General features: G+C 40.4%; 1 protein-coding gene across 1 annotated transcript in view; it reads left to right on the forward strand.

Annotated features, from left to right (window-relative positions):
• Nucleotides 1-465: 465 nt before the first annotated feature.
• RAB27B (RAB27B, member RAS oncogene family) overlaps nt 466-13,605 on the forward strand; it is a gene marked incomplete in the record, with an annotated part of 61,301 nt that continues 48,161 nt past the window's right edge. Inside the window, 1 exon segment of the mRNA NM_174738.2 lies at nt 466-726.

Raw genomic sequence — 13,605 nt, forward strand, 5'->3', positions numbered from 1 at the left:
CATAGACAGGACCCCTGTTGACTCAGCTGCAGATCTCTGAAATGACTGTAGGAGGCAAAGGTGAGGTGAAGCATCCTTGTGAATGGATTCCTATGAACAGACCCTAACTTTTAAAACACGGATTTCCTTCTCAGCCTTTTTATTTCCGGAGGCCCCTCTCCCCTCTCCACTGGCAACTCCTTGGTCTCTAGTTAACGAAGACCTCCCCTCCCGGAGGAGAAAATGCAGTGCCCTAGAGGCCGTTTTCACAGTGCCCAGGGGCTCTTTGGAAAAAAATCCAAGAAAACATCGAAATCAAGGACTCAAAATGAGCTGGCTGCTGGGGCTTGGAGACCCACAGCGCCGAGAACTCGGAGCAGAAACCGAGCGCCTTTGAGTCACCAGCAAGATTAGCCGGAGGTGCGCCCAGCACGTCCGCCTTAGGACTGGGAGACACGCCTTCGTCACACGCGAGCCCTGCAGATCCCGGGCTCGGCGGACTCGGGGGTGGTGCTTCCAGTCCTGCCGCTTGCAGTCCCGACGGGCAGGGGCTAGGGACCCGCCGGCTGTTGGAGCGATCCAGAGCCACAGGTTGGGGGGGAAAAAAATCGGAGCGGTGCCCGGGACCGTCGCCCTGGAAGGCAGACCCCGGGCCGTGGCTGGTGTCCAGGAGTTCCAGGGCTTGGGGAAGGGGGAAGGAAACCTCTGAAATCCGACACCTCTCGGCAAGGAAAACTTCGCAGGCTGGTGAGTTGGGGCGGCCAGCCGGGCTGTTATTGCTGGAATGTGTTCCCACCCACTCGGGGGTTTGCTGAGCGGCTCGCCTGCGAAAAGGAAGTGAGACGTGGATGGGGAGATGTAGGCCGGCGGCGACGGACCCCGGGTCTGGAGCGGGGTTCGGGGTGTGAGCGCCCTGGATCGGCGGCTTCCACCCGGGATTCTGGTGCAGGCGTGATGGGGGCGCGGATGTCTCAGAAAACTGGCTGGTGTCTGTCTTTGTTTTGGTCCTCGCCGATCAAACAGCTGGTTGGGATTTTAAAAAAAGAACCTGGCTTAGCAATGTCAGTTTCCTTCCATCTGTATCTCAAAGACAACCGAAATAACAATTCTTCATCATCATCGTGTTTCGAGGTTCATTTAAGGAGAAGTCATTTCGTGAGGTGAGACAAGGGATTGTCCGTCCTCAGGTGAAATAGCCCCAGAGAAATCAAGAGTCTGTCTGATAGTTTGTTTTTTTTTTTAAACCTGTTCTTTCAGAATTGTGATCCGGGTATTGCAGTCCTAGAAGGGTGTGTACACGTGTGTTTGTTCAACTGGTCATAATAAATGAGCTTCCAAGAGTTTCCAACTCCGCACAAGCTATTGAATCAGGTGGAATGTCCCTAAGCAGAAGGTGGAGTCTCTGTCCCTAAGGAAAAGGCTGAGTTTGGTCAAAGTCATCAGACTTGCTACTAGCTGTTACACACTGGTTAACATTGTTACTGCTTTTTATTTCGAGACCTAAAATTAAGGATATGTATGATTCCAGTTGTGTATCTGCTGCTGCTGCTGCTGCTGCGTCACTTCAGTCATGTCCGACTCTGTGCGACCCCATAGACGGCAGCCCACCAGGCTCCCCCGTCCCTGGGATTCTCCAGGCAAGAACACTGGAGTGGGTTGCCATTTCCTTCTCCAATGCATGAAAGTGAAAAGTGAAAGGGAAGTCGCTCAGTCGTGTCCGACTCTTAGCGACCCCATGGACTGCAGCCTTCGAGGCTCTGAGTTCTTAGCAACAAAATTATTATTGAACATAATAATAGTTATAGATTTTTAGTCTGTTTCAAAGATGTACTGTTTTTAATATTCAGTTACATTCATACATCTTCAGTAATATTATAGATAAACAAACATATATCTATCTATCTATATATATATATGTTTTATGTGCACGGTTATAGAGTTCTAAATTTGAAGTTAACAGAAAAGTTAACTTCAGCAGTATAGCCTCAGGCATTTCAGTTTATTGAATTTTCAAACTACTGTAAAGTCCAAATTGTAGTAAGAAGTGAGAGTCATACCTGCCTTGTGCTGTTCCCCCATATACTTATTTTTCACAGTTTCCTATCATTAATCCTCTACCTGGAGGGAATCAGTACTTCTTGAAGGCAAGAAGAGATTTTAGGAATTACCAAAACAAGTTAATCTTGGCAGATAGTTTAATGTTAAGGAGGCTTTTCTGCTTACGAACTGACAGTGGCCTCCCATAAATGTTACCATCTTTGCTTTCGAAAGAACAGAACCTTGCCAATGAAACCGGACAAGCCTGTTCTCAAAGATGCCAAGAAGGAATCAAAGGGTATCTGTCATATGTAAGCAAACCACAACTCCCTCATAGGCCATTTCTGGAACAGGAATCTGACTACCTGATAGGGAAGGTAACTCTAATATAATTGATCTGCTCAGCTCCTTGGCACACCAGCTTCTATTAAAATTATCTACTGGTTTCTGAACTGCTTTTCATTATATTTAACTGTACTTCTGGAAAGATAGAAGCCATCCAAAGCCCCAGGTGGTTCAAAAACAGAACTCTGCTGTTTTCCCACCTTCAGCCTGGGAGACTTTTGGTTGGGTTTTTGGTCTTGCAGATCAGGACAGCATGAAACATAGACCAACTATTCACATAAAGCTCAGCTCACAATTAATCCAGTTTCTTGAGTTGATTCATCAAGGTAGGTTAACCAACCTTGGTTCTGCTCTTAAGCAAGTAATTGCAGTTTTGAGAGACAGGAGAACAATTACTGTAAAAACAGACAGGACAAACTAGGTGTTTCCCATGAAGGGTAAGTCATTGTTGGAGTTGGTGGCTGAATGGTGTAATTTTTTCACTCATTACTAGGTGTAGAATGGAGCTGACATTTATTCTGTAGTAGGAAGTAGCAACACCATGAAGCATAATAAAAACCAATTGTAAACTCCGTAAATGGAGTTGAGAGAATTACTAAACTTGTTTCACTCCCTTTGCAATCATTATTCATATTCTTTAAATATTAACCATCTTTCATAAGCCCTCCTTAAATGAAGGAAACTTGTCTGGATTATCAGTAATGAAAATAAAATGCTGTTTAACACATAGCCAAAAATTTCTAAATAAGTTGTCTTTTCTAAGTAAACAACCGGTGAGTGTAGTTGAGGAAAAGAACTTACATTTCTTGTTCACTTCTTAAACATTTATTAATAGTGTCAAGCCTTATTCTGGGCTCTGTGTGAACAGAAGTGGACCAAATGCACAAAAGTGACTGGACTCCAGAGAACTTGCCTTTTACTTTAGAGAATAAATGGATGTGCAAGTTAGATCTGTGATACATTGGAGATAAGAGCTAGACGAGAATGTAAAGCAGAGAAGGAACAAACAGTGGCAGTGACACGCCCAGTCAGTGTTGAAACTTTAGATCAGGTGCCCAGGGAAAGTCTAACTGAGAAGGTGACATTTGAATGTTGGTCTTACGGAAGCTCAGGACAAGGAGGAAGAGCTGTCTAGACTGAAGGATCAACAAGCAAGAGTTTGCCTGGCAACTTCCAGAAGTGGCAAGGAAGGCTGTCTGTGTCCCTGGGGGCAGGGTCGTACTGGGGCAGGTCACAGAGGGCTTTGAAAGCAAGCATGTTGGCTTTTGATTTTTATTCTGAGTGAAGGAAGGCGACACTATCATTTAGATATTGTCTGTTGAAAAGAAGCTGAAGTTCCAATACTTTGGCCACCTGATGTGAAGAGCCAACTCGTTGGAAAAACCCCGATGCTGGGAAAGATAGAAGGCAGGAGAAGGGGGCAACAGAGGATGAGATGGTTGGATGGCATCACTGACTCGATGGACATGAGTTTGGGCAAACTCTGGGAGATGGTGAAGGACAGGGAAGCCTGGCAGGCTGCAGCCCAAAGAATCAGACACAGCCTAGGGACTGAAAACAACAGAAGAGACTAGAAAGCAGGGCTAGAGAGGGGCACAGAGTGAGGCTGGAGAGACCACCTGGGTGAAGTGAGTGTAAGTCGCTCAGTCATGGCCGACTCTGTGCGACCCCATGGACTATACAGTCCATGGAATTCTCCAGGCCAGAATATTGGAGTGGGAAGCCTTTCCCTTCTCCAGGGGATCTTCCCAACCCAGGGATTGAACCCGGGTCTCCCGCATTGCGGGTGGATTCTTTACCAGCTGAGCCACAAGGGAAGCCCACCTGGGAAGTCATTGCAAAGATGGGATAAGGTCTATCTGAGAAAACTAAGAAGTCCACTCCATGAATTATTTGTTATAGAGAATTGTCTGTACTGAGAAGCTGAACTAAATGAACTTCAACCTCTCTTTCAAAACTGTAATCCTACAAACCCAAGAAAGAACACAATTTGTTTGATATTTGATAGATATTATAGATCACATATTAAGAGACAACAGTGAAAATTTAGTTTATACAGTTGTAGAACATAGCATCAAAGTAAAGTAAATAACATCATAGCATATGGCAGTTGCCTGGAGGAGGAAATGGCAACCCACTCCAGTATTCTTGCCTGGGAAATCCCATGGACAGAGGAGACTGGCGGGCTACAGTCCATGGGGTTGCAGAGGGTCAGACACGGCTAAGCAGTTGAGCTTGCGCACATGTGTATATAGCAATTGTAGCTGCCATAGAAACCAAATGTCTAATATTCAGAAATGCAAGAACAACCTTTTTTAGTAGGTAAAACTATATTCAAAGATATCAAGATTCACAGAATCTGGGGAACAATTTTAGAAAAGGCAGATAAGCCCATCATTAATCAAATTATACTGGTGTTGAGTAGTAAAGCTGTGAGTATGGCATTTAGTTTCCTTAAGGCACAGTTTTCTCCTGTGTACAACAAAAGGAATGGACTGATTACTTTAATATCCCTATTGTCTAGCTCTAGACCTGGGTAACCAGGTAACTCTTGCTTCCCGTTTAGTTCCTTACCTTCCTTTTCCCCTTGTTTCTTTCCTCTCTTTCATTTATGTACCTATGTATCCAGATAGATAGATATTCATAATTATAGATGTACTTATGTGTATGAGTTTAGATATTCATAATATACATGTATAAGTATATATGCACAATGTACACAGAGAGAAAAAGAGAAAGACATAAATTCTATAAAAGAGGGCAAATTTCTTTTTAAGAGGCTTAAGAAAATATTCAAGATTGTATTTTAGCTTTCTTTCTGTAACCCATAAATTTATTGTCAATTATAGTGATCTTGGGGTCAACCCGATTTGTTTTCTTGTTGCTCTGTTCTTAACTTGCGCAGAAAAGTGAAACTGTGAGTTAAATCTGACCTGAGGGATACAGAACAAAAATAATTAGAAAAGGCAAAATGGGTCTGTGTGACATTTGTCCAATCTAACGTAAGCAAGGTCCTCAGAGTCTGAGAAGCTTGTTAAAAGCATTGCTCAGCTCTCATGGGCTGTGATTCAACATTTTCATAAAGAATGCACTGTTAATATGTGTTTCTGGATACATGAAAATATTTTTTTTTAAAGTATAGAATGAAACTAGATTTTTCAAAGAGGGAACAGAAAACCTGGCCTCTCTTAGTGCCTAAAATAACAGAAGCCTTTTCCAAGATCAGGAGCTTTCTTATATTCACCCAAGGTGCCTCCTTGAGCTGAGTTAGACCTCGGATTTTCTGAAATCTTTTTTCCAAATGCCGGGAAGCACTGGAGCAATGCATCTAATTTGCTAATTTCTTAATTTTTTTTTTTTTTTTGAGTGAACAAAACAACTAAAGAGGCAGAAACTGTCACACCCAGTCTTGGCCCTGTCCCTCCCTTATTCAAACTTTGATCTTAATCATTCCAAGGTTGGCAATGCCAGTTATCAAAGGCTGCCTCTCAGAGCTTGGAGGTGAATGATTCTATGAGAAACAATACAGAAAACACTGCAAAACGTATCCTAGGAAAAATCACTGTAGTGAAAATATCCTGGTATTTACAACTAAGGGTTAAAAACATGTAGAAACAAATTTAAATAAATACGACATGATATGACAAAGCCCTACTCTTTAATCTTATGTTAGAAATGAGATGCTAAGAAGACATGGTGTACACACACACACACTCTGGAATACTGTGCTCAGTCACTTCAGGTGTGTCCAACTCTTTGTGACCCTATGGACTATAGCCCACCAGGATCCTCTGTCCATGAAATTCTCAAGGCAAGAATAGTGGAGTGGGTTGCCATGCCCTCCTCCAGGGATCTTCCTGACCCAGGGATAGAATTTGAGTCTCCTGATCTCCTGTATTGCAGGCAGATTTTTTACCGCTGAACCATTGGGGAAGCCCACACTGAATACTACTCAGCCATAAAAAAGAACAAAAATTGCCATTTGCACCAACATGGATGGACTTGAAGGCATTATGCTAAGTAAAATAAGTCAAAGAAAGATAAATACTGTATCACATCACTTATATGTGAAATCTAAAATGTTGTTTCCTTGGTGGTAAAAATCTACCTGCAATGCAGGAGACCCAGGTTTGACCCCTGGTTTAGGAAGATGCCCTGGAGAAGGGAATGGCAGCCCACTCCACTACTCTTGCCTGGCAAATTCCATGGACAGAGGTGCCTGGCGGGCTACAGTCCATGGGATCGGAAAGAGTCAGACCCAACTGAACAACTAACCTGTCATGTCAAGAAAACTAGTGAATAAAACAAAACGAAGCAGACTCACAGATATAGAGAACAAACCGGTGGTTATGCATTGCGAGAAGGGCAGTACAAGGACTGGGGAGTGCGAGGTACAGACTACTGGCTGAAAGATCGTTTCAAGGATGCATCGTACAACATGGGGAAAAGAGCCAATATCTTGCAATAACTCTAACTGGAAAATGACTTTTAAAAATCATATACAAATTTAAAAATTAAAAAAAAAATACAGGATGCTAGTTGACGAAGACTGCATAGTAGCAATAAAATGGAATGAACAACTTTGGGTTTGCTTTTTTCTCAGGACTGGACTAAGCCATCATCAGGTGCTAGTCATTTTGAAACTGACCTAAAAACTGCAATTTCCCCAACCCTCCTTGTTAGATTATAATTTTTTTCACTTAGCTACTAGAAAAACCAAGGAGACAAAGGTAGAATATAGAACTCATTATTAGTACTGCTCCTGGATAGTCTCCTAATGGAGGTGCCCTCTTCCCACCCCAGGAGTTTGCACATTTGGTGAGAACTCATTCCATTTCAGATTGCAAAGAGTATTCTTAGACAAAGGTGAGAGCGAGATGAGAAATGGAAGGTGAGGCCCTATGTCCTGCATATGTTTTGCCCTCTAAGGGGGATGGTTTCAGCCACTGCAGGCTTGCCCTACTCTGCAGACTTGGTAAGCCTGGTGAGCATCTATTTCCGGTGCGAGGTGGGGGAGGTCTTGAGTTTTATGGTGTGGTTTTCTCTGTGAAACGGCTCTATGATAATAGCTGAGTTGTGATGAAGATGAATTTCCTTTGAGCTGTAATGCTCTTCTCTCTGGTTCCCAACACAGCTTTGCAAATCAAGTGTGGTTTTCATGGGTCTGACTCCTTCTGGTTTTTCACGCTTGCCAAGTACACTTTGACTTTTTAAAGTCAGCTCATGTGTGAGGCCCATGGGACCAGAAACTCTTTTCCTATCCTTTACATTCTGGAAGGAGTTGGATTAGGATAATTTTAGTGGAATAAAGACTGAGGTATGCTGCAATTCGTCCAGAGTAGCAATGATTCTTAAAATCAATATAGTAGGGGGGGGCGGGGAATTAAAAAAAAATCAATATAGTAAATATGCATATACTTAAGGGGATGGAAATGGCAACCCACTCCAGTGTTCTTGCCTGGAGAATCCCAGGGACAGGGGAGCCTGGTGGGCTGCCGTCTCTGGGGTCACACAGAGTTGGACACGACTGAAGTGACTTAGCAGCAGCAGCAGCAGCAAGGGGATAGGCTTGGCACCTTGAGAACAGAAAGCTAATTCAAAACAATAAATTTCAAGGTTTCATAAATGTTAACTATATATTTAAAGAAAGACATGTATTCTGTTTCATCATGTTTTATTACCAGTAGAAACATTTTTGTCTTATTTCTCAGGAATTATGTTCTTTAAAAGTGTGTAGAAATTGAAATAAGAGGTTTAAAAAATAGTTCACTGCTTTTTAGTCTTTTCTGCTAAAAACAGGTTATTGCACACTGCCACTTGATCCAAAACATGAAAATAAAAATCCAAGAATTCTGGACATCCTTTGGAGAGCACAAATTCTACCTGCAGAGTATAAACTTTAGAGAAAATGCCACGTTGCTGGGAGGCAATTCATGGGGTCACAAAGAGTCGGACACGACTGAGCGACTGAACTGAACTGAGTCATGTTAAAGTTGAAATTTACAATTATTTATTATAATAAAGAGAGCTGCCTACCATGTTAAAACTAATAATAGCAACTTAGTTTCTGGTATAATTTTTACATATCTGAATTGTTTATTAGAAATATTCATTATGTGCTGTTTTTGTGTCAGCAGCATATTTAGTCGTTCGATCGAAAGGATGTGGAAGACATAGTTCCTGCTCCTGAAGAGCTTAGAATCTGTTGAGGTAGATCCATGAGCCGATAATTTGAGTATAACCTGATAAAGTTTGTTAGTGGTTTGAACACAGTATTGTGGTAATAAAGAGGAAGATAAAACCTAAGGGGGCTAAAACCGTAGAGTGAGCAGTTAGAAGTGGGACATACAAATGGTCTGAAATTAGCTCAAAAGACGGTTAAGGTTGGAGAAGAGAAGTCAGATTAGAGAAATAATTAATGAATGGCATTGACCAGCTATAGGAGAAAAGAGAAAGTTTTATGGGCTTAACCGTTAGGAGGCATTAGATGAATGAACAGTTCCCAGAATTGAGATTAGGTGTAGAGAAAGTGAAGCACGTTGGAGGAGAAGACCTGAGGCTTTCAGGCACCTATAATGATTCAACTGGATTTACCAGGAAAAAGCCTTCAGGATTCTAAACCTGCTAGGAGAGGTCAGACTGATAATAGCAACTGGGAAGTGCTGGTCTGCAAGTGATCACGAAAATCCCTAAGACCTAATGCCATCTCTGAAGGAGACTCTGGGAAGAGGGAGGTTTATTGGCCATAAGATAGGAGTCATGATTTTCTTCCTGTTCTGTCAGCACCAATCAGCTTTGGCTAATAAGGCCATTTACATTCTGGAAGGACTTAGGGGAAATGTAAGGTTATATATAATCATGTTGATTGCTATTATTAAATTGGGAGGATAAATATGCCTGTAGCTCTTAGTTATGAATCGGGCATCATTTATCCCTGTATGTGGGGCAACCACTTTAAATATTTCCATGCCCTAGGATTCTGTTCACTCATGTTTTCTCCCAGCCCCATTTGTGAAAACTGACATGTCATAGCTCGGTTAGGAATGTGTTCCAGTACCACAGAACAAAAGACCGAGCAGAGTACTCAAGTGATTGAATCTATTGATTTTGGCTCATTAATATCATGCTTCAATAATTGATGCCCAGCACATATTAATTGAAGAACAAATTAACTGCCATTCCCTTTGTTGTACTCAATAGCTTTGTTCCAACTCTGCTGCCTCTGAATTTATGACACTTCTAATCTCAGGATCTGCTTACCAAAGCATAACACAATGTATCTCAATGTTCTAAAAGAATTAAAGGATAATTATCTAGTAACGATTACTTTTGAAATATCCAACCCATGTAAAATACTGTTACATAATTGACTTGTAAATGTGTGTCCATGGACCAAGTTTAAGGCAAGTTATTCTCTGTCTCCCACTTCCTCTTCCCAACGCCTTGTCCATTCCCATGTTAATACTGGTTCCAGTTCATTGTTCAAAACAGTTTGGGAAATATGTTGCTACATTTAAGAACATTCCTTATACAACCATCTGACTGCCTCTCACTCTCCATCGAAACTATTTCTGATTAGTAGATAATCAGCCTGAGAACCTTCTGCATGACTACTTGTCCTATTGAGACGTTCCTCTCTTCTTTCTATGCAGGTGTTGAAGGTCGTCTTTGTTACGGATGCATCATTTCAGGCATCTAGTTCAGAACAAATGTGTTTTTTTATAAAGCCTTCTCATAATATGCCAATAGCTCAGTTATCTGTGTTCTGATTATTATAGATAGAGAAAGAAAAGTTCTAAACAACATTTTCATGACTCATCTATGAGTTAGACACATAATCCATGTCTACAAATACCCCAGTCAAGATTTCTAATTAAAACCATGTTGACTTTAGTCCTTTTTGTTCTCTAGCATTTGGTTACTTACATTATTTACAAACTGTTACCCAACTGTGAATCTTCTAGATTATCCCCTTCTGTAAATTCATCAATATTTCATATATTCTCTTGGGAAATACCAGTGTCTTTCTTGTTTGAGGTTTCAGTATAGGTAAGCTAGCATTAGGGACACAGATGTCTTGTTTTTGGCACTCCCACTTGTGCGGTAGTATAGCAATAAACATGAAGAAAAGACAAATATCATTCCAAAAAATGCTTTGTGTAACTAATGATGAACATTTATAGATCACTATAAATTATGACTTTTAGGCAGAATTGTCAAGGGTGAAAACTTGCATTGGTGTTTAATCTTGGATTGAAGACTGATAACAGGCTTCCTTATTTTCAGCTTTGAAACAGCAGGAGCTGCAGAATGTATCCACTGAATGAACCAATTTTCAAGTTCAGGCCATTGTGGAAGAAAATGAGAAGTTTGATAATTTTGATTTTAATGGATGCAGTTTTACAAATTCTGAGTTCTCTTACAACTACTTCCTATTTGGAATAATTTTTACATGTTACCTGTTGAGATTTCAGCCTGTATTAGTGAATACAGGCTTTATGTCAGAGTGTGAAGGGGATGAGAGAAGTTAAACAAACACTTTCCCATTCTAGCCATAATCTTTATGAATCCAGTTTCTTTTGACATGATTGCCAAAATTGGCCCCAGGCACAATTTAAAGGCAAACCTGAACTGAGTGACCCAAGCAATAGGAAAACCAACTCTTAATCACAGAGTCCCAGTGAAAGGGTGTGTATAGGCAGAAATAAAGGTTTTTGGTCTATTTAGGGCCTTTCTCTTGGCCTGATGAATTATTTAGCACCCCTAGATACTGAGAATATATTTTAAATACTGTACTAATTTTAAAAAGTCTGAATATACTAAATCTTGAATAACATATTCTTGTTTATTGCACTTAATAAACTTGTTTATATCACTTAATTCTGATTACTCAGAAAATATTCCTGTTTAACTGGATCTGAAATGAACTGGTGTTAGACTTAACGAGAGTGAATATTTTTATGATATCCATTCCAGGAGTGAGTTTCCAGAACTATGTTCATATGATAGCATTGGGGTCTATAAGTAAATCCATAACAATAGTAGGTTTTATCATGAACTTTATTAAGGAAGAAACAGAAGTGCTTTTCTGTAAACTTTTGTAGACATGATATATCCTCGGCTTCTCTTGTGTAATTGGAAATAATGAAGCTTTTTATAGGGCCAAATATTCCCTACGGCCCCTAAAATTCTGTCTAGGCAAATAATTTTATGTGTCTGTTTTATCAAGGAGGGAAGATTGTTTCCTTGTATCTTTTTTCCTTGTCATTTATTGAAGGTGGAACAAAGAATTTTCTTTTTAGTACAGGTCATGAATAAAATTGATCTCTCTTGGAATTTTATCTCAGAGCCTACTTTCCTCTCAGAGCCCACTTTTATCTCTTTTGATACTTTTCTACAGTGCTAGTACCAGTGTGTTGCTTTCAAGCTGGGAAATCAGTGGCTTACTAACCAGTCATTTTGGGGAATTAATTTCTGCTAAAGTAGCTATGACTGAAAACACATAATGAATCACTCTTCCAAGTAACCATGGTTGCTTTTTCACATGTAGCAAAAATCCAAAGGCATGCCTACCGTTAGACATTCCAGACTTAAGAACAGAGTTATAGGGCAACAATTTGGAGCAAAAATAACTTTATCGGTAAAAGCTAATGTAGCCTATGTGGATGGTGACACCCTGGCCCAGAATTCCTGGAGCAACTGCCATTTAAAATCTTCCGTTACTAGGGCAGACTCTGGGTTAAACAGATATTCAAATCCCTAGTTTTGAAAATATGGTCCTTTTGAAGAAAGGATGCCCTTTCTGTAGAGCCTTTTGGAAAGGAAGAGGCTCCACCCTCGGAAAGGAAATTGGCCCTTTCATAGAGTTTGAGGCTTGATCACCAAACTGTTTGAAACACTTCCCTGTGTATCCTTAACAGTAAGTTCTTAGTTTCCTGTCTTCCGGGTGAACCTGACAAGTAGATGTAAATAAACTCAGTTGATAAACCGTCAGACACTGGTTAGTCTGCAGGTTAACAGTAACTGCCTTGAGTATTTTTCCAACAGGAATTGTGGCATTTTTTTCTTAGCTAATCTCAGCCAACTGCTAATATAAGAGGTGGGTTCATAAAACCTGTAGTTTCTCTAAAGAGCTCCAGATCCACAAAGGCAAAATAAATAGCCAACCTTATAGACAGCAAAAGATTTCTTGGTTGTTTGCATCTTGGTAATTTTAGAGTAATCCTTAACACCACTACTATCCTCTGACTTACTGCCTTCAGAAATAGATACCCATCTACTATTCAGTTCATTTTCCAGCCTGCCAGCCTGAAAATACAGACTTGTTACAATAGAATAAAGTGGTTTAAAATTGAGGATTTCGACAATTCACAGGTACCACAAAGAGATACCACAGTGGTGACACAAAAGGATTTCCCAGGTGGCGCAGTGGTAAAAAATCCACCTGCCAATGCAGGAGACGCCAGTTTGATCCCTGGAAGATCCTACCCCAGGAAGATCCCCTGGAGTAGGGAATGGCAAACCATTCCAGCACTCTTGCCTGGAGAAGTTCGTGGATAGAGGAGCTTGGCAGGTGACAGTTCATGGGATCAAAAAGAGTCAGATACGACTGAGCACACACACACACACACACAAAGAGATAACTGTGTGATTTTCTAAGAGACAAAAACATACCTTATGGATCATAGTAAGCAAAACTGCATCCAGTATTTGCCACATAAAAATATTTGGAAGCTCTGTCAAGTAACAAGAAAGATTAAATGTCAGATGGCAGAAGGCTTTTATGGCAGAAATAGCCTTACAGTAAAATTAATAAGTTCATCAAAGGAAATTTTAGTCCTGGTTTTCTGTCTGTACTTGGCTTATTTCCCAAATAATTAAGCCAGTTTTAGAAAATTTAGAAAACTGCAATGAGACTGGTTTACTCTCTTATTTGTAAGCAGTAATATGTAAGCAGTTTCTTATTTATTCTACTATATGGAGAACCTGTGTCAGATAACTACTGACATTTTTAGAAATATTCTATGGATTTTTCTTTGCAGAACTTTTAGAACATGTAAACAAATACATTGAAATAATTTCTAGTCTTTTCAATGAGGACTTGAGGTTTTTTGAGGTTTTGTTTTTTTTTTTTTTTCAGAAAAAGAGTTCTATAAAGCTTTATGTTTCACAGGAAATTTATATAGATATTTTCACATAAGTTTTAAGCATGACACAGTATATCAGGCCATTATCAAGTCCATC

The sequence above is a fragment of the Bos taurus genome, chromosome 24 (genome assembly GCF_002263795.3).
Source record: "Bos taurus isolate L1 Dominette 01449 registration number 42190680 breed Hereford chromosome 24, ARS-UCD2.0, whole genome shotgun sequence".
In the NCBI taxonomy this organism is placed as follows: domain Eukaryota; kingdom Metazoa; phylum Chordata; class Mammalia; order Artiodactyla; family Bovidae; genus Bos; species Bos taurus.